The sequence below is a fragment of the Equus caballus genome, chromosome 9 (assembly GCF_041296265.1).
Source record: "Equus caballus isolate H_3958 breed thoroughbred chromosome 9, TB-T2T, whole genome shotgun sequence".
Classification (NCBI taxonomy): domain Eukaryota; kingdom Metazoa; phylum Chordata; class Mammalia; order Perissodactyla; family Equidae; genus Equus; species Equus caballus.
Genome location: NC_091692.1, coordinates 83,702,046 through 83,720,638, shown reverse-complemented (window position 1 = coordinate 83,720,638; position 18,593 = coordinate 83,702,046). Strand labels below are relative to the sequence as shown.

The 18,593-nt window shown below is 41.3% G+C and overlaps 1 long non-coding RNA gene across 1 annotated transcript; it reads right to left on the bottom strand.

Moving 5' to 3' along the window:
* Window positions 1-4,779: 4,779 nt before the first annotated feature.
* LOC138915645 (uncharacterized) lies at window positions 4,780-14,169 on the bottom strand. Its single transcript, XR_011421741.1, has 2 exons — window positions 14,057-14,169; window positions 4,780-5,261 (listed from the first exon to the last, which is right to left on the bottom strand). It is a non-coding gene; the product is annotated as an uncharacterized lncRNA (long non-coding RNA).
* Between the last annotated feature and the right edge of the window lie 4,424 nt (window positions 14,170-18,593).

The following is an 18,593-nucleotide window of genomic DNA, read 5'->3' as shown; positions in this document are numbered from 1 at the left end:
CAGCAAAAAGAGGAGGATTGGTAGCAGATGTTAGCTTAGGTGTAATCTTCCTCAAAAAAAAAAAAATCTATAAAACTTTGGATATAAAACTAGGTGCTAAATGAGTGTTTATTTTGAATGAGGTAGTAAATCACACACACACAAAATTTTAAAAACCTGATCAATACTACAAACATAAAACTTAGAAAAATAATACTATTATTAATTAACTACCTGACACTCCCCTGTACTTTTTCCTATATTTTTGCTGTAGACCCTTTGATCCCCTCTATACAAGACAGCAATTGTATAATATTTTCAATAGTGTGAGAAGAAAGATAGTCTAGTCTTTCCTCTAGTTTGGTTGTTTGGAATTTAATTTTGTTATTGATAAGTCAGATAATTTTATTTCCAATTCACAATACATTGTTGGTAAAGTCACATACATTTCTAGGATTGTTGTCAGAATTAAGGAAGTTTCTATCAAGTTTCTCCCATACATGAGTTGTAAGATTTGGAAGAAATAGCCATAGACTGGACTCTGGCTCCATCATTTCCAACTTTTCTTTCTACTCCATCCTACGTGCTTCCATGCTGGGATCTGTTGTCCTGGTCCTGCACCTCCGTGTCGTGAGACTGGGTGAGTTGGCACTAAGGGCAGTATTTGTCAAAGTCATGCCCACACCAGAACTATTAGCAATAATTTAAACTCCGACACAAAAGTGACCTTGAGCCACACGATTACATTGCAACCCAAGCTAAATGTACCCACAAATCAACTTCCCATTAGTTTAGTGGTTCTCGAAGGATGGGGGGTTCAATTTTCCCTTCCCAGGGGACTTTGTCACAACCATGGGGGTGGGTGGTGGTGAGGTTTGGGAGTTTCTACTGGCAACTAGTGGGCAGAGGCCAGGGATGCTGCAATCATCCTTCAATGTACAGGACAGCAAAGAATAATCCAGCCCCAAATGTCAAGAGTGCCAAGACTGAGAAGGCTTGCTAGCCAGATCCTGCTAGCTGGATCACCAAAATATGCCCACAGTCACTACAACACCACCAGACACTGGGGGAAGCAGAAAAAGAGAAAACTCAGAGTGGATATAGACCATGGTCCTAAAGCATTGCAGTGAGACTATCTTTCTTTTGCAAACTCTGCAGAAACATATGATCATACCATCACATTGCCAGGACTCTCCCAGGGCCTTGGAAGGGCCCCTGCAATTGCGGGGTCATGAAGTTTCAGCTTCATCTGCTTCAGGATGAATCTTTTCTTCCCACACCCACCAAAACCCAGGCGGCCTTCAGAGTCCCAGTTAGCATCTTGCTATACATTGAACAGGAACCAACATCTTTTGAGTGTTTATTTGAAACACACTAGCATATTATCTCAACTTTGTAAAGTGTAAGGCAGAGGGAGCCCACAAACTGGCCATTGGCAGGCTGGAACCTGGCCTGTGGACAAAATATGTGGGTTCTCACATTCACTCTGAATGAACTGCCAGCATTAAAAGTTACATTTTACATAGAACTCCAGATTTCAGGCTTTGATCGAAAACTCCAGCAGCACTGGGCTCCCACTCCCACCCAACAACGAGGGGAGCTTTTTTGAGCTTAGTGATCACCTGTGATTTGCCAAAGACCCCACCCAGCCAGTAATGTCCACTTCCTGCCTCACCCGCTAGGTATTTGAACGTGCGAGTCTGCCCTCAGCATTCATTCATTGCAAAGGGCTATGGAAATATCCAACAGGCTGCTGATTTTTACACTTTAACTTTCCCTCCTAGCCTCTTCTGAATGCTGGACTAACACTCCCTTATTGATCATGGGTCATTTTTCTTTTCTTGTAGAGTCACAAGATCCATATTTTAATAGAAGCCACATAGCTTATGCAATTTGTCACACCCTGTACTTCCTAGGAAAATGCAAAGTGCTGAAGGGGGAAAAAAAGTGTCCTTTTGGTAGAATGCAGCAGGATAGACCAAAAGGTGGTGGGCCTCGAGGGGGTGACCTGCAATCATCTGCTCCAGAAAAACCATTTCTTGAAGAGGCCAGGGTACAGAACGCCAGATTGATTTTAAAGCCCAAAAGGCCAGTTAAATCTTGTAAAAATTAATGAGCAAAATAAAAGGTAAGGAATAATACTGCAATACAAAAATTGTAATGTGTCCGAAATTAAAATTAGGGTGCATTTCTCATTTGATACAGGAAGATGCCGCCCACTGACATTTAGCAAAAAGTATGGGTGGGCTCCTTTCAAAGCCAGGCTGTCCAGTCCTATCCACAAAACATTAGTGATTCCCAGCCAGGCACCAGGTAACGTGTTAGAGGTCAGGCATCATAAGTGTAGCAGGGTTTGAATATCCTTTGTCCCTGAATCCTGGACTCTGCCCCCTAAGCTTGTTCCTAAACACAGAATTCATTATTTTAATCGGAAGACATTGTGGGGGCCTGGAATTGGCCACCCCAAGATATGTCTCTTTGGCATGATGATTATTTGGGGCTGGTTACTTTGCAGACAGGAAACCAACTGAAAAGTAGAATTTACTTACCCTTTGTAAGAGAAATTTACATTTGTAAGGAAATCTCCATCTGTCAATGTCCCTCCTTCTCTGTACCAGGAAGAATGGAGATGACCTTATCTCTAGAAACTCCTATCAATACAGAATGGAAGGACTTAAATCTGCATAATAATCTTATTCCTGTTTCCGGTAACCTCCTGTAACTGACTCCCCCCACCCCCAACATACTCCTTTGTCTTTAGCTGGATATGATATTTAAGGTGGGGGCATCAGCCATTTTGGTGAGTTGCTCAGCTTGCCTGAGCCTCTCCCATGTACACATGTTATAAAGCTTTGTTTAATTTTCTCCTGCTATTCTGTCTCATGTGAATTTAATTCATTCTCCGGCCAGATGAACCCAGAGAGGGTACAGGAAATGTCTTCCTCCCCTACAACATCAAATCCCACTTTCTTATTTTTCAGTGAAGGAATGGAGACCCTGGGTTACTTGTGGTGGTTAATAGTTGATTTTATTAATAGACTTGGCTGGGCCATGATGCTCAGATATTTGAGCAAACATTATTCTGGAAGTTTCTGTGAGGGTGTTTTTAGATGAGATTAAGATTTAAATCTGTGGACTTGGAGAAAGCAGATTGCCCTCCATAATGTGGGTGGGCCTCATCCTATCAATCAAAGGTCTGACCAAACAAAAGGCTGACCTATCCCAAGAAAGAGGGAATTCTGCAGCAGACAATCCTTGGATTTGAATTTCATTGGCTCATCCCTGGTTTCTAGCCTGCTGGCCTACCTTGCAGATTTTGAATTTCCCAGGCTCCATAATTGCTTGAGTCAATTCCTTAAAATAAATCTCTTTGTGTACATACACATATCTTATTGGTTCTGTTTCTCTTAAGTCCTGATTGATACGCTGCCCATGGAGGAGATTTTAGGCTAGGACTTAAGTCCTGGACCTTCCTGTCCAGTGTCCTTTCAACATCAATGGCCTGAGTACACAGGCCACTGAAGACAATTGTTAAACAAATGGTCACTCTCTTAGGGGAGGGATCACTTGTGTGTATTTTTCCACTCCATCAGCATGAATATTTTCCAGATCTCTCACCTTGAGGAAAAAAAGAATGATGATCAGATTTAGACAAGAATCAAAGAGCAGGAGCAGATACCAGTTCCAGGAAATCAGGGAGCTGAGGAAGGGAGGGCTCTTCCAAGATGATGGAAGATGCCAAGACCATTATGACAGGTGGAGTAAACAACAGGACAGAGCACTGAGGTATAAACTGACAAGAAAGAATTCAAGATAAGAGTCAAATCCTAGGGAGACGGGGAGGGGTATTAAAGCACAGAGCCAGGAATTCAAACCAAACCAATAGAAGCAGGGACAAAGATAAATGATGGGGGGAGATTCAATGATTCACCTAGCAAATATTTACTATGCATTTGCCTTGTGTCAGGCCCTCTTCTAAACACAGAGATGAAATGGCGAGCAAAGGCAACATTACCCTTGCCCTCCAGGAGTCTAGAGCTGGCCTTTAGTGGTTATCTGCCATTGTGGTTCTCAACTGAGTAAAGGAGAGGGCCTACATACCTTGCCATGAGCTTGTTTTTACATCTTCAGGGGAACCAGGAAGAGATGTGTAGTTATATAGTTCTTAAAAAGCATATTCCAAATGATTCTATCCATTCCTACTGGAAAATAATTTTAAAAATCTATTATTTTCATAAGATAAACCACAGAAAGTAAAGCTTGGGAGTTCTTGCAGAAAAGGCAATTTGAGAAATATTTGCCGAGAATATTAACAAACATTTGCAACTTGCTTTTATAAACTGGCAGGGTTGGGGTGAAGTTTGTTGGCTTGCATTAAAGGACCAGAATGGAACAGATACATGTGTATTCACATGAACATATCACTTACACATACTCCACTCCTGTGTTCCCACCTCCCACTCCATGTGCATGCACACACCAACATACACATACACAAGCATGCTATCTGAACAGGCTCTTTTGCCCATTGTTTCATTCAGCAAGGCATGCTGACCACGTGACAGACCCAGTGTTAGGAACTGAGAATGTGGCCCTGCCCTCATGGGGCTTACCATCCACCGGGAGAGAAAAGCAATAAGCAAATGCTTATACTGATCAGTATACATCGCAAGTGGATAGACAGTGAGAAAGGAAATGTACGCAGTAGGGTGAGAGCACCTCTGAGGGAAACCACAGCCCTGGGTGTCAGGAGGAAGGTGCAATCGAATGTCTTGACATCTTTAGGGAAGACTCATGTTCCTCTTTGCAGAGCCATGAAAACATCTTATTATTCTTTTCCATCCCTTCTTTTATCTACGTTTCAGACATGAGGTAGCAAGAAGAGGGTGGAGGCCATTAAACTCAGTGTCATGGTGATTGATAGAAGTGCCATAATCTTCTGAAAATGTTACCTGAATATCACTCACACAAGAAGTGTGGCTCTTCCATGGCCCTTTAAGACTTTCATAAATCCTACTTGCAAGAAACGGTGCTGCTAACGCTCACAATACAGAAGTTATTTCCAGCCTTTTGATTGTCACCAGGTGATGTGCCGTCATTACTAATTCAGTTAAATTGCTAGGCTTCAATAAGTCATTGGCCCCAGCAGTTTGAAAAAAACAAAAAAGTATTGGTCCTGGGCCTTGTCCATGAACCCAAAGCCAAATTCTTGACATTTGCTGATGCTTCTTTATGAGATTTCCTTGGGGAACCGATATGTTTGTTAATCCTTCATCTTCTCCCTTTCAGATAAATAAGAAGACAATTAGGTTCATCCTGTAGCTCAGAAGGATTTATTTATCGGCAAGCATTTTTGACCACCTGCTGTGGACCGGGCTCTCAAGCTGCTGATGGCGAGCAGGGAGGCAGAGATGCACATAAATAAAAACAATAAACCAGGGGAAGTGTGAAAACAGAAGCAGAGACTGAACACCAGGGAGAGGAGAGGGTAAGGGATTGCTCCAAAGGGAAGGTATTTTAGCTGCAATGAAAGATGAATAGGAATTTGCTGGGGGAGTAAGGAGGATGGCAGTGGCTTAAGCAGAGGAAACAGCACGTTCAAAGGCACAGAGGTGAGGAACAGCTTAGCCTGATCCCAAGCAGAAGCTATTCAGTATGCTCTGCAAGTACGAGGCATGAGGGGGTCGGGCCTTGGTGAGCAATGAGACGGGTTATGGGGACCTTGTAGCTTTGAATGCCATATTAAGAAGTTTGGGCTTTTCCTGGAGGCAAAAGCAATCTCTGAAGAATTTTAAGCAGAAATTTTGCAATCGGATTTGTGTTTCAGAAACATCACCCTGGTAACTGTACAAAGGATAAACTGGAATGGAGGAAACCAAAGCAGGGAGATACACCAAGGAGGCCACAGTGATATGGGTTTGGGCTCAGAAACGCTGTTTCATCTGGTTCTATTACCCCCAGATCCTGTTGCCTCCACCTCAGTCCCTGTTCCAGGAGCACGCTTTTAGCCTGAAATTGTTGTGTTTATTTCAAACTTCTCGCCTGGGATCCAGCCACAAGTATATCAAAATGAGTGAGGGTTGGGAAGGAGGCTTGCAAAACTTGAGAAAGCAAATATTCCAGATTCTTTTTGGTGCCTCCTCCATACCTGCAGCCCTGGAGAGCATCATGCTTGACCACTGCTGACCCTTGGTTCAGATTCTGAACCTTTGTCAGCTCTTAAATGCTCTTTCCCATAGCACTACAGAAAGTTGTACTTGGAGATTGATGGCACCTAATCCATACACTTCAATCTATAGAGGAAGTAGAGGCCCAGGTAAGTGAAGTGACTTGGCCCAGGTTAGTTAGCACAGCATAATGGCCTATCATGACCAGTTGTGGCATGTTTAAAAACCAAGGTGTTGCCAATAGTGGTAGTTATCTTGTGTTCCGAAACGTGTTCTTGGGTTGGTGAGAGAAGGGGAGAGATAGCTGGGAAGAGAGATCAGGCATAACCAGTACTCAATGGGCAGCAGTACAGTTCGCATCCACAGTATCAGGATACTTGGTGGCAAGTGACAGAAACTGAACTTTAGATATATTTACCTTAAGCACAAAGGCCAAATGATTGGAAACAGCATTTAAATGCACAAAGGGCTGAGCTACAGCTGGTCTCAGGAATAATTGGAGGCACTCAAACATTCCAGGCCACCCTCCAGTCCTCATTTCTGCTTCTCTATACCAAAGTACAGTCAGCTTTAGTCCCTCAAACTAGCTTCAATCTTTTGGCAGAGGTAAAATATAGATGGAGTATGGCGGCTGGAGGCTCTCAGACATCACTCTTATAACTTTGTCCGAAAAGAATGACTGCTTTTCCTCCCTTGGAAAGTCAAAATACCCTCAGAGGAAAAATTTGGTTGGCTTGGTTTACGATACATTCCCCAATCCCGTCAACCAACTGAGGTACTGTCACTAGAGGCCACCACTATAACCATACAGTTGTAGTTGGGAGTGATCCCAGAAAAATAATCCAGAAAGTGATTGCCTTCTACTACAACTGGTTTCATTGATGAGGCAAATGCAAAGAACTGTAGAACTTGATTCTCTTGCAAATATTTTTCCAAGTTTTATCATCGTAAGGATGGCAATGTTTTCTTTGTACAAATATCATCTATTGTATGCTTCTCTTTACGCTTGTATTGATTTCTACTTACTACATACAAAGACTTTTCCCCAAAGGAAACTTTAAACTTAAAGAAAATGGTAGTTTTGAGATGTATTTTCTTACTCCCCCACAGGGCCTAACATTCATTCACTACACGTGGCGAGGATTTGAGCTAATTCCAGTGCTAGGTGTGGTTATGCTAAGATGGCTAAGAAAAGAAGAGCTCACTGAGATGAGGAGAGGGCACATGGACTAGAAGTGATCTGACCAATGGGAACTCACTTATAGTCATCAATCGCATTCTCTCTCTGGAGAATATGCAAGAAAAGGACCGGGGACAATTTTCCAATTTGCAGTGGGACGTGAAGAGCAAGTGAAAGGGCCTGGAACTGGGAGTTACAGAAAATGGCAATGCCGAGTAATGCTGTCATAGAAACAAGAAGAAGCAATGATTCACTCTGCATGGGGATGCAGAGGAAAGCTTTCCAATAGTGATGTGAACAGCTTCTTCAAGGTAACAGAGATTTTCCAGGTAATAGAGAAGAACAGACAGAAATGTCAAAGGGAACCACTGTATGCAAATATATGGCATGTAGAAGTGTGTGACGTGTGTTTGGAAAGACTACTCTCATTGAAAGGAAAATAAACCTACTTTATCTAACCAAAGGTGAAGGAAAGAAGGAAGGGAGGGAGGGAGGCACAGAGGGAGAAGAAAAAGAAAGGAAACGAGAGGAGGAAAGGAAAAAGGCAGCGATTTTGAAAGTGTAGAGTTGACTCCTGAGCACTGAAGGGGCTGGACATGCAGGGGAAATATGGCCAATCTCTCTGCCTCTTGTGGACAAGTGGAAGCACTCATCTCACTTCTCTTTCATGTCATTTCTGCCTTTCTACAGGTGTCTGCTTTGTTCTAGTTTTGCCCCAAAGTATTGTTCCACTTACTCATCAGCTGCACATGGCTTAAAATGACCACTCTCCCCCAGCTCCAGGCCCATTACTCCCTATGACATTTCTCTTCATGTCTCAGAGAATTCTGGGGAAAAAACAAAAAGCAAAAGCAAAAACCGTAAAACAAAAAAGCCCACATTCTTCAAATTCTCTGTTTCATTCTGCAAATTCTAAAAAAAGGCAATCAAATTGTTTGTTGGTCACCCTCTGGTTTGTTTCCCTTAGATCAAGATGCTCTCTTTGTCTGTTTAGTGGAGCCCCTGAAAAAGGTCTGCCCAGTGCCCTTGAAAGTAGAAGGGATAGTAACTGGTGGATGAGTTAAAGACAACACACTTGGTAAAGGATGAGAAGTGTGGAGAGGCACAGAGCACTACCTCACTTGCCCTGTTGTGGCAGTGAGAGGAATCAAACCATAACTGAGCAGCATCAGTACCAGCAGCTATAAGAGGGCGATGGGACTAGCTCTCCACCCAAGCAGCAGTGTTACCATGGACAGTCAAGGACAACATGAGAGAATAAAAGGAGATGCCAGAATCCAAACAGGGGTGATGCCAAAGCTGGAGAGATAAGTACCACCGAATTTAGTCAGGATAGCAATGACAATGTGACTACAGGGTATTTATCCTGGATGATGTCTTTCTCATCTGGGGCTGCATTGAACGTTAGTGGCACATGATCCAGTTACTGTTCCACAATGTTTTTCTGATCCCAGGTGGAAATTCATTATCATAGTCTAAGTGCCATCACTGATCATTCCTACAATTTGTGATGCTCTTCCAAATGAACGTGGCCATGCTCAAATCTAGTCTCATGAAGCAAAATAGTGCCCTCCCTTTCTATGCTGTATGAGCTGGTATTTAATGGGGAAACAGCCAAGGGGGTAAATTTTCTTTTAAAAGATAGAGAAGTAGAACCCGGAATTTTATGCAAGAAAAATAAAATGGTCTTAAGAATGTGTTGTGTTAGGAACTGGAAAGCCCCTAGCAATCAGCTCACCTAAAAGCTACAAAGCTTCAGCTCTTCTCTGTTTCATGTTTCCTAACATTGTTCAAAGCTGGCAGAGAGAGGAAGAGAAGACAGACAAAAAATAAGCATCCTTACTCTGGAACCTACAGCATGTTCCTCTCACTTTTGCTGGAAGCTGGATTTAAAGTAAGGCTTTATTTTGGTTTTTATTTATTAATTTAGGGCCTGAAAGTGTGTTTAATTTTTAAGGCAAAGTTGAGAAGAGAACTGGGAGAGAGAAGAAGGCAAATAAGCCTCTGTTCAGTAGTTTTTCTAAGGCAGGAGCTAGACATCAGCGTTTTTAGATTAGGGGTTGTTAGCAGCATATTATCATTTAACAAGTTTTAATGCAGTGGATTTCTATCTAGTCAAGAGTTAGAACCACCTCGTTCAAGCCAATTGGTTCAATTAGGAGTTTATTTTTGAGTTGTGTATCTTGGCCATACCTAGTTATTTAGAAAGAGCAATGGACTGAGAGACCTAAGGTCTTTGTTGCAATCTAGCCCACCAATAAATAATTGTCTGGCTTTGGCAAGGTCATTTACCATCTGGACTTCACTTTTCCCATCTGTACCATGAAGGAGTTGGAACAGTTGATCTCAGAGTTCCATTCCAGTCCCGACATCCTGTGATGTGGGAATTTTAGACACTACCCATCCATGCTAGAATCCCTCCAAGCAAAAAAGTGAGTGTTCTCAGTTTCCTTATTCATAAGTAAAAAGACTGAAATACTAGGGCTCTATTAAGAGAGGTCAAAAATCTGAGTGATAAATTTTTTGAAACTATACTAGCTCGGTTACTGATCAAACCTTGTGTTTAAACTTCTCCCCAGTCCAGCAAGAACTGCTGCTCCCACATCCCTCAGCCACGAGCAGGTGCACCCAGGCTTTGAGCTCTGCAGGCTGCAGAAGAAGGAGGAATGCTTACTTTTAAAATCACATTCTCTGCTACATGAAAATATCTTTTAAATAGATCCTTTAAATAGCAACCTCTTTTAGAACATTTAAAAGTAATTCAATTTACTTCTTCAGAAACACATTTACCATACCAAGCAAGGCCCACTTTTATCTCCAACCAGAGTTGTGGATAGTTACCAGTCTAATAGAAGCAGGGATATTTTTATGCTTATAAGGGAAAAGACAGAAGTTCACTGATCAAAAGCATCTTCATTGCCAGCCTATTTATTGAGCACTGAATGCTGGACAGGACCTGGGAAAACAGCGTGAGGAAGATCGGTGTGGCAACTTTCCACATAGAACTTTTAAGTCCAGTGTGTGGATAGATAATCTTTAAAGTAACAGCTCAAAGTAGAATAAGTGCTATAATAGGAGAAGTGCAGGTTTTGTGGGTACTCCAAGTGTGAGCATGCTATGGGAGACTTCCAGGAAGAGGTGACATTTTTAGTAAGACCTGAGGAATCAGAAGGAAATGAGTGAGGGCAAGTAGGAGGGGGAGATTGTTCTAAGGAGAGAAAAGAACAAGCATAAAGACCCAGAGGAAACAGAGAACATGGCATACTGAAGCAGCTCATAGAAACATATGACAGAACATCCAAAAAGTGAGGTTGTTCAAGTAGGTAGGGGCTGTCTCAAGAAGGGCCAAAAGTCTTCCTGAAGATCTCAGTCTGAGCAATCTTGGGCAAGTCACTTAACTTCTCTGATTCATAGGTTCTAATCTGAAACATGAGGGGTTTACAATAGATAATATTTAAGGTCCTTTCCAGCTATGAAATACAATGCCATAGCTAAAGGCAGGGGATATAAAATTGGAGAATAACTTCACCTGAGTTTCAGTGGAGGTGTCGAGAGACCAGGTTAGGTTACACTCATTTGTTTAGTCAATAGTTACTTATTTAATATTTAATATGTTCCAGTTACAAAATTAGGCATCTTTGTTAAATGCCAAAGGGATGGTCATTAAACAAATAATTACAAAAATAATTATAGTCAAATTTTATGAAGGAAAATAAGGTTCTGATAAATACCATAAACCTACCAAAAGCATCATAATACATAATACAACGTTAGGAATAAGACAAAGCTGCTTTCTGTCTCTTCCATTCAACATTGTAATGGAAATCCTAGCCAGTGCAATAAAACAAGAAAAACATAAAAAGTATGATGATCAGAAAAGAAGAAATAAAACTGCTACTTTTTGCAGGCACTAAGATAATCTAAGTATAAATTCTCAGAACATTTCAAACTTTGGCATTAATAAGAAAACTCATAAAAGTTGAAGGAAAAGTTTGATGTAAAAACATCAGTTGTCGGGGCTGGCTCCGTGGCCGAGTGGTTAAGTTTGCTCACTCTGCTGCGGCGGCCCAGGGTTTGGATCCTGGGCGCAGACATGGCATCGCTCATCAGGCCACATTGAGGCAGTGTCCCACATCCCACAACTAGAAGGACATGCAACTAAGATATACAACTGCGTATGGGGGGGGGGGGGTTGGGGGAGATAAGCAGAAAAAAAAAAAAAGATTGGCAACACTTGTTAGCCTAGGTGCCAATATTTAAAAAAAAAAGGAAAACAAACAAACAAACAAAATCAGTTGTGATGTTATACAATTGTTACGTCAGAAATTGAAATTAAAATGTACTTAAAATACCATTTCTAGTATAAGATCTGCAAGAGCTTTAAGAAAAAATTTACAAAACTTTTAACTACACTGAAAAAGATCTAAACAAATTGGTGATGTTCATAAATGGAGGAACTCAATATTATACTAATGTTAATTCTCCCAAAATTAATTTATTGACTAACTATAACTCCAAACACAATCACAAAGAGCTATTTTTTACAAAATATGGCAGGCTGTTTCTAACACTTATTTGTAAAAGGAAAATGCCAAGAACATACAAGGAAAATATGATTTATAAGATATCAAAATACATGATAAATCTACAACAGAACAGTGTGGGCTGTTGCCTATTTATAGATAGAGATGACCAAGAGAACAAACAGAGAGCTCAGAAACAGACCCATGACCATTTGACACTTGAATATGGTAAATGAGTAGGAACAGAAGGGATTATACAATACTCAGTGCCGAGAAAGTGAGCTATCTATTAAAAAAATAAAATTAGATCACTACATCACACCTTACTCGAACAATTAAACGTGGATTAAAAACCTAAGTGTGAAATATCAAATTAGTAGATTGTACATCTTGAACTTATAAAATGTTATATGTTAATTATATCTCAGTAAAGCTTGGGAAAAAACCTAAATGTGAAGAAGTAAAATGTATGTATACGAAAATATATAACAATATTTTCATGCCAAAGAGTATATGATTTCTTGAACTGGACACAAAATGCCTAAACTACAAAAGATTTGACATTTGCCTATGTTAAAATTTTTAATTTCTGCTTAATAAAAGACACTATAGTTATAAAAAACCAAGTCTCAGACAAGCAATACCTTTACTTAAGAAAATATTAGTATACAGAATATGTAAATAATTCTTAATCAATCCGAAAGAGGAAATGGGCAAAATGTATAAATAAACAAGTCACAGATAAATAAATGTAAGTGGCCAAGAAACACAAAATGAATGATTAAATGAAAACTATAGCTTACATCAGATTCAAAGGAAAAAAGGAAGGAAAGAAGGAAGGAAGAGAAAAGAAAAGAAAGCAAGTCTTGTAATACAAAATGTTGGTGAGGACGTGCAGAAACGGGACTGCCCACGTACGTCACATGGAAGCATAAATTAGTACAACCATTTTGGAGAACATTTTGATAATATCTAGAAAGTTAAAGATGAGGGGCCAGCTCCGTGGCCAAGTGGTTAAGCTCTCGTGCTCCGCTGCAGCGGCCCAGGGTTCGGATCCTGGGCATAGACATGGCACCACTCGTCAGGCCACGTTGAGGCGGTGTCCCACATCCCACAACTAGAAGGACCTGCAACTAAGATATACAACTATGTACCTGGGGGGGGGGGGCGGTTTGGGAAATAAATCAGAAAAAAGAAAAAGGAAGATTGGCAACAGTTGTTAGCCCAGGTGCCAATCTTTAAGAAAAATAAAAAGGGATGAATATATACCCTAGAGAAATCTTATATATGGAGTTAAGTGTTTGTCTTCAAGAACAACAATGAGGGGGCTTGCCCAGTGGTGCAGTGGTTAAGTTCACACCTTCCGCTTCTCTGCGGCCCGGGGTCCACTGGTTTGGATCCTGGGTGAGGACATGGCACCACTTGGCAAAAGCCATGCTGTGGTAGGCGGCCCATGTATAAAGTAGAGGAAGATGGGCACGGATGTTAGCTCAGGGCCAGTCTTCCTCAAAAAAAAAAAAAAAAGAATGACAATACCATGATGTTAATGAGTGAAAAGTAGAAAACACCTAAATGCCCCCAAAGGAGAAATGATAAATAAATTATAGTATAGTCCTAGATTGAATACTAGACTGCAGTTAACATGAATGCTCTAGTGCTACCTGTGTCAACATAGATAAATCTAAACATTATAATGCTGCACTCACAAAAAAGCGAGTTGCAGAAAGATATCACAACCACCTCTGGGGAGGCAAGAAGGAGAATGGGATTGATGAAACTCTTAAATTTTAAACCTAAAATATTTTACAATAATTTTTAAAAGCAAAAGAAGACATATTCAACTTCTGTGTTGAGGGCTGCTGAGTATGTGTAAAATGAAGACTAAAAAGTATCCATGGGATTCAGCAACGTGAATGTCATTGGTGGCCTAAGAAAACGTATTTTCCTTCTTTCATAGCGCAAGTATACATGTGGATTGGTTACTGGTAATTTTGCTATGTAATAAATTACCCCAAAATTTAATGGCTTAAAATAACAAGCATTTATTAACTCAATGGTTTCTGAGGGCCAAGAATCCAGGAATGACTTCGCTAAGTGGTCTGGCTTAAAATCTTTCATGGGGTTTCAGTCAAGATGTCAGCTCAGGCTGCTGTCATCTGAAGGCTCGAGTGGGGCTGGAAGGGTTGCTTCCAGTGTGGTTCACTCACATGACTGGTAAGTTAGTTCTGATGTTTAGTGCAGGCCTCAGTTTCTCACCACGTAAATGTTTCCATAGCCTGCTTGAGTGTCCTCATGACATAACAGCTGATTCCTTCCTGAGGGAGTGACCCAAAAGAGAACAAGCAATAAGGCACAATGTCTTTTATGACCTCATCTCTGATATTGCACACTGTCAGTCCTGCTTTATTCTGTTCAATTGAAGCAAGTTGCAAAGTGCAGCCCAGACTCAAAGGGAGGGGAGCTGGGCTCCACTTCTTGAAAAGTGGAATATCAAAGAATTTATGGACATATTCTAAAACCATCACAATATGTTACAAGGTCTTTGTGCTGTGAGGGATATAAATATAAGGTTAGGCATGATTTCTGCTGTCCAGAGTATGATCTTGTAAAGCAATTAATGCACATACGAGGCAGTTCACATCCAAAATCTAAAAGAGTAGGGACAATTAGGTGGGCTGATGAGAAACAGTCCAGTGAAAGGAGATAGAAATAACCCTACCCCAAGTGGTCAGAAGGCTTTGTGGAGGGGATGGGACCAGATGAGTATCTCAGTGTATAAACAGGATTATAAAGCCATTCCAGGCAAGGAACAGCATCAATGAGCTTGAGATCACGGATATTATGCATTCAAAGCATATTTTATTTACAGAAGACACTACATTGTGTTAGAATAGTTAATTCAGGGAAATTTTTGCCTAGAGAGGGTGAAATTCATATAATTCACATATCCTCAGAGTCTTTGTGTTCCCTGAGTGCCAGGACTGTGTATATTTCATTTCTGTTTCTCAGGAGCTAGTACTATACCAGCTACACAGTGTGTTGTCCCTGAGAGTTTGTTGAATGAAATATATATTGAAAAATAGAATGAACAAGTGAGTAAATGAGTGACCAAGTGAATAAATGAATCTTCTGCTACTAAAATACTAGCCCAGACTACTTGTCCGGGAGGAAGGAAACAGAATAGAAACACGTGAAGCAGAAGAAAGTGCAGAGCACTGAGATTCCTTGGTCTATGTCAAGGCCAAAGCATAGCTAGGATGAATGCCAGCCTCCACTATCTCAGGGGCAGGGGGCAGTCCCTTCCCTCTTCTGGACTTCTCAATAGACAGGGTCCAAAAGCCAACCAACTTCTAACCTTCCATCTCGAGATAAACAGATAAGCAGACATATCAGCTGTCTCTCCCTGTCCCACCTTTAACTCAGAAATTATCATCTTTTCCTGTCCCTCGGTCTCCCACCCCTAACCCCACACCATTTGCTGGCTTCTAATCAAAACTTTCCATTTGCCCAGATCAGCATTTGTAGAAGTGTGACCTGCCAGATCATCAGGAAAAATACCCAAAGATATAATGGTGATGGGGGGTGAGGACTGGTCTGTGCTTTAACACTTTGGAAAAGCACTGTACTCTTTATACCCTCTTGCCTTCAGAAGATGTAGAATGTAATGTGGGGTTGGTGAGCCAAGGAGTCGAAAGAAAAATTTCTTGGACTCTCAAGGTCTGGCAGTAGTGCTCTTTTATTCAGAGAATAGTGTGGAATAGCATGGGGATAGGATCCATGGGTGTTACCGAACCTGAAGTGAGTTCACTCACCTGTTGCACAGCAAGCCAATCTCTGACACTGGGTGTGGTAGAAGAAAGTAGGAATTTTATTTTTGCACAGCGCTGAGCAAGGAGAGAGGGCAGCTAACGCTGAAATCCCAAACTCCCCAAAAAGCTAAAAGGAAGGATTTTTATTTGGGGTTTTAGGTAGGGGAGGGGGAGCATATGGCCTTGCTGGTGGGAGCTTTCCCACCAGCCTGTCTGTGGCCTTGAGACACTTGCAGAGAGGAGGGAGCCCATGACCTTGCTGATCAGCAGCTTCCCCACCAGCCTGTATCTCTTTGTGGGGAGGAGATGATCCAGGCGCTTGTCCTTGGCAGTGTCTGTCTCCATGGAGGATAGTGAATTCTGGAGCCAGGAAGGCAGAGAGTAAGCCGGGAATGAGTGTTTTGGTTTTAACCCCATATATGCTGGGTTTAATGTGGGGAAGCTGATATCAGGGTCAGTATCATGGGCCCCAAAGAGCTGCTGCCAACATGGGTTGTGGGTAGGGCTAAATTTAAGGCATAGGTATGTAAGTTATCTCTTGACAAGACAAAGGAAAGAATGTGCAAAAAAAGTCGTTAAAATGGTATCAGTGCAGGTGGGATCTGTTTATTGGGTGGTCCCATAACTTTTTAGATAGGCATCAAACCAGATTAAGTGAATGGCTGAAGCCACCACCTTAAATATTATTTTTAGCTAAAGACAAAGGAGGATGTTGGGGATGAAGGGGGAGTTGATCATGGGAGATTACCACACAAGTACAGTAAACAAGATGCAGATTTAAATCCTTGCCTTTGGCATTGATTAAGAGTTTCTAGAAATAAAGTCACCCCCCCCTTCTTCCTGGTACAGAGAGGGAGACACATTTACAGATGGAGATTTCCTTTACAATGTAAATGTCTCTTAACAAAGGGTAAGTAAATTCTACTCCTCAGAGCCTCCTTCCCATCTGCAGTTTTTAAAAGTAACCAGTCTAAAATAATCCTCATCAGAATGTATACTGGAAGCTATGAGAATGCTAACAGTAAAGAAATCTGTTTAACATTTTTTAAAAATTCACTTTTCTTTCAAACTTAGTTGACCTTAGGATGATTTTTATTCTAATATCAATCACAATCATAATCATAAAATGCTTACCAATTGATTTTTTATATGTGAGGCGCTGTGCCAAGAACTTTGTGTGACTTACCCATTAGTCCCTCAGAAGAACCTTAGGTCGTGGATATTCTTACTATTCCCATTTATAAATGAGAAAAACAAGGCACAGAGAGATTAAAGAACTGACCCTAGGAGAAAGAAGTAGGAAGTAGCCAAGACAGGATTGGAATGCAGAGCCTGCGGTCTAACACCAAATAAGTCATTCTGTGCTGGAGAACATTTTTCTGGAAACATCGCCCTAGCTTCTCCTCAAATACCTCCTCCTTCTTCCCCCTCTTGTCTTCTGTTAATGTGTCCCCATTACTCATCTTTAGTGATCATCATCTAGTCATCTTCCCAGGTTTTCCTGGCTCACTGTAAATTCTCCACAAATATCCCATGAATGGATGTATCCTATCCAACCCTAATTATGCAGTTGACAATTCTACCATAAGCAAAATCATGCAAACACATGTGTATGTCTTATAGAGCTTATGCTGTTAAAGAATACTTTATATTTTCTCATAAAAAAATGTAAAAGGTCCATCCTCAGCTTCCTGATGGCAGCCATTGTCTTCCTCAACATTCTACATTCTAGAAGGACCCCAGTAAGAACTATTTAGTTGATTAATCCCCACTCTTATCATAATTAAAAAAATAAGACACAGCTCCTGTCTGAGCAGCTCTCAATTGGATAGGAATTCACACACACAAACACACTAATGTCACAATGTTAGAGGGGCCACAGGAAAATCTTGACACCCCTCTCTTTTAGTTCACAAGAAGCAACTGGACATCAAAAGAATCTGAATTGTTGTGCAGTTCTGAAATGGTGGGTGGTAATGAGCTTTCTAATTATTATCCAGTCTTCATATCTGGCTACCTAAAGGATATCTTTTGTCTCACCTTGGGAACCTCAGTGTCTCTTCTCCAGATAAAGACTGTCAAGCTGGTAACCTGAAAAATCTCTCTAAATGACCTTTGGGTGTCTAGGCTAATAAAGGAATTCAATGTGAAATATTAATGTCCCTCATAGAATGTGAACTTTTGACTGTGTCAAGGCCTTCAGCAACCTTCTCCACATGGTCCCTGCTTTCTCTGTTTTATTGTTATTGTTATTGATATTATTCGGCTAGATTTTAGACTGCCCTCTGAAAGCACTTATTCTCCCCCCTGCAAAGTCATTTATGTGCATCTGTGGCCTTGAAGATGATTAAAGGATGATTTCTATTCCCCTTTAGTCTTTTGTCATTTTTCATTGGTTCATATAAATCTGGGGTAAGTTTCCAGGGAGATTTGATCAAGTGACAGGAGTGGAATTTTACAAGATGTCTCTCCAGAGGTAAGGGAGTGGAAAAAGGGTGAGACTGAGTTAGACAGACCAAAGTTCCCGCCATCTCTTGGGTATGCAATCCTGATCAAGCACCTTCATCTCTGCGCCTCAGTTCCGTCATCTGTGGAATGTTATGATTAATGAGCTGATATCCATAAACACACAGCAGGTGCTTCAGAAGTGAGAGTTTCCTCCTCTCCTCACTTCTAACGAGGGGCTCTGAGTACTATCCTTGCAGGAGTGACTGTGTCCTGGGTCAGGAATCTCTGGCTCCTGCAGAAGCATAGCTGACTAGACTAGCAAGACTATGGGGAGGACCACGAGGGCTGATGTTGGCAGGGCTTTCCAACCTCTTTTTGGGGGATAGTGGTCTCTGCACTGTGCAGGGGAGTTTATATACAGATGGGGTCCAGTGTCCTCTTCTGTCTCCTGGAATCGTGCACTCCTTAAAGTCCCAACACCATTGGA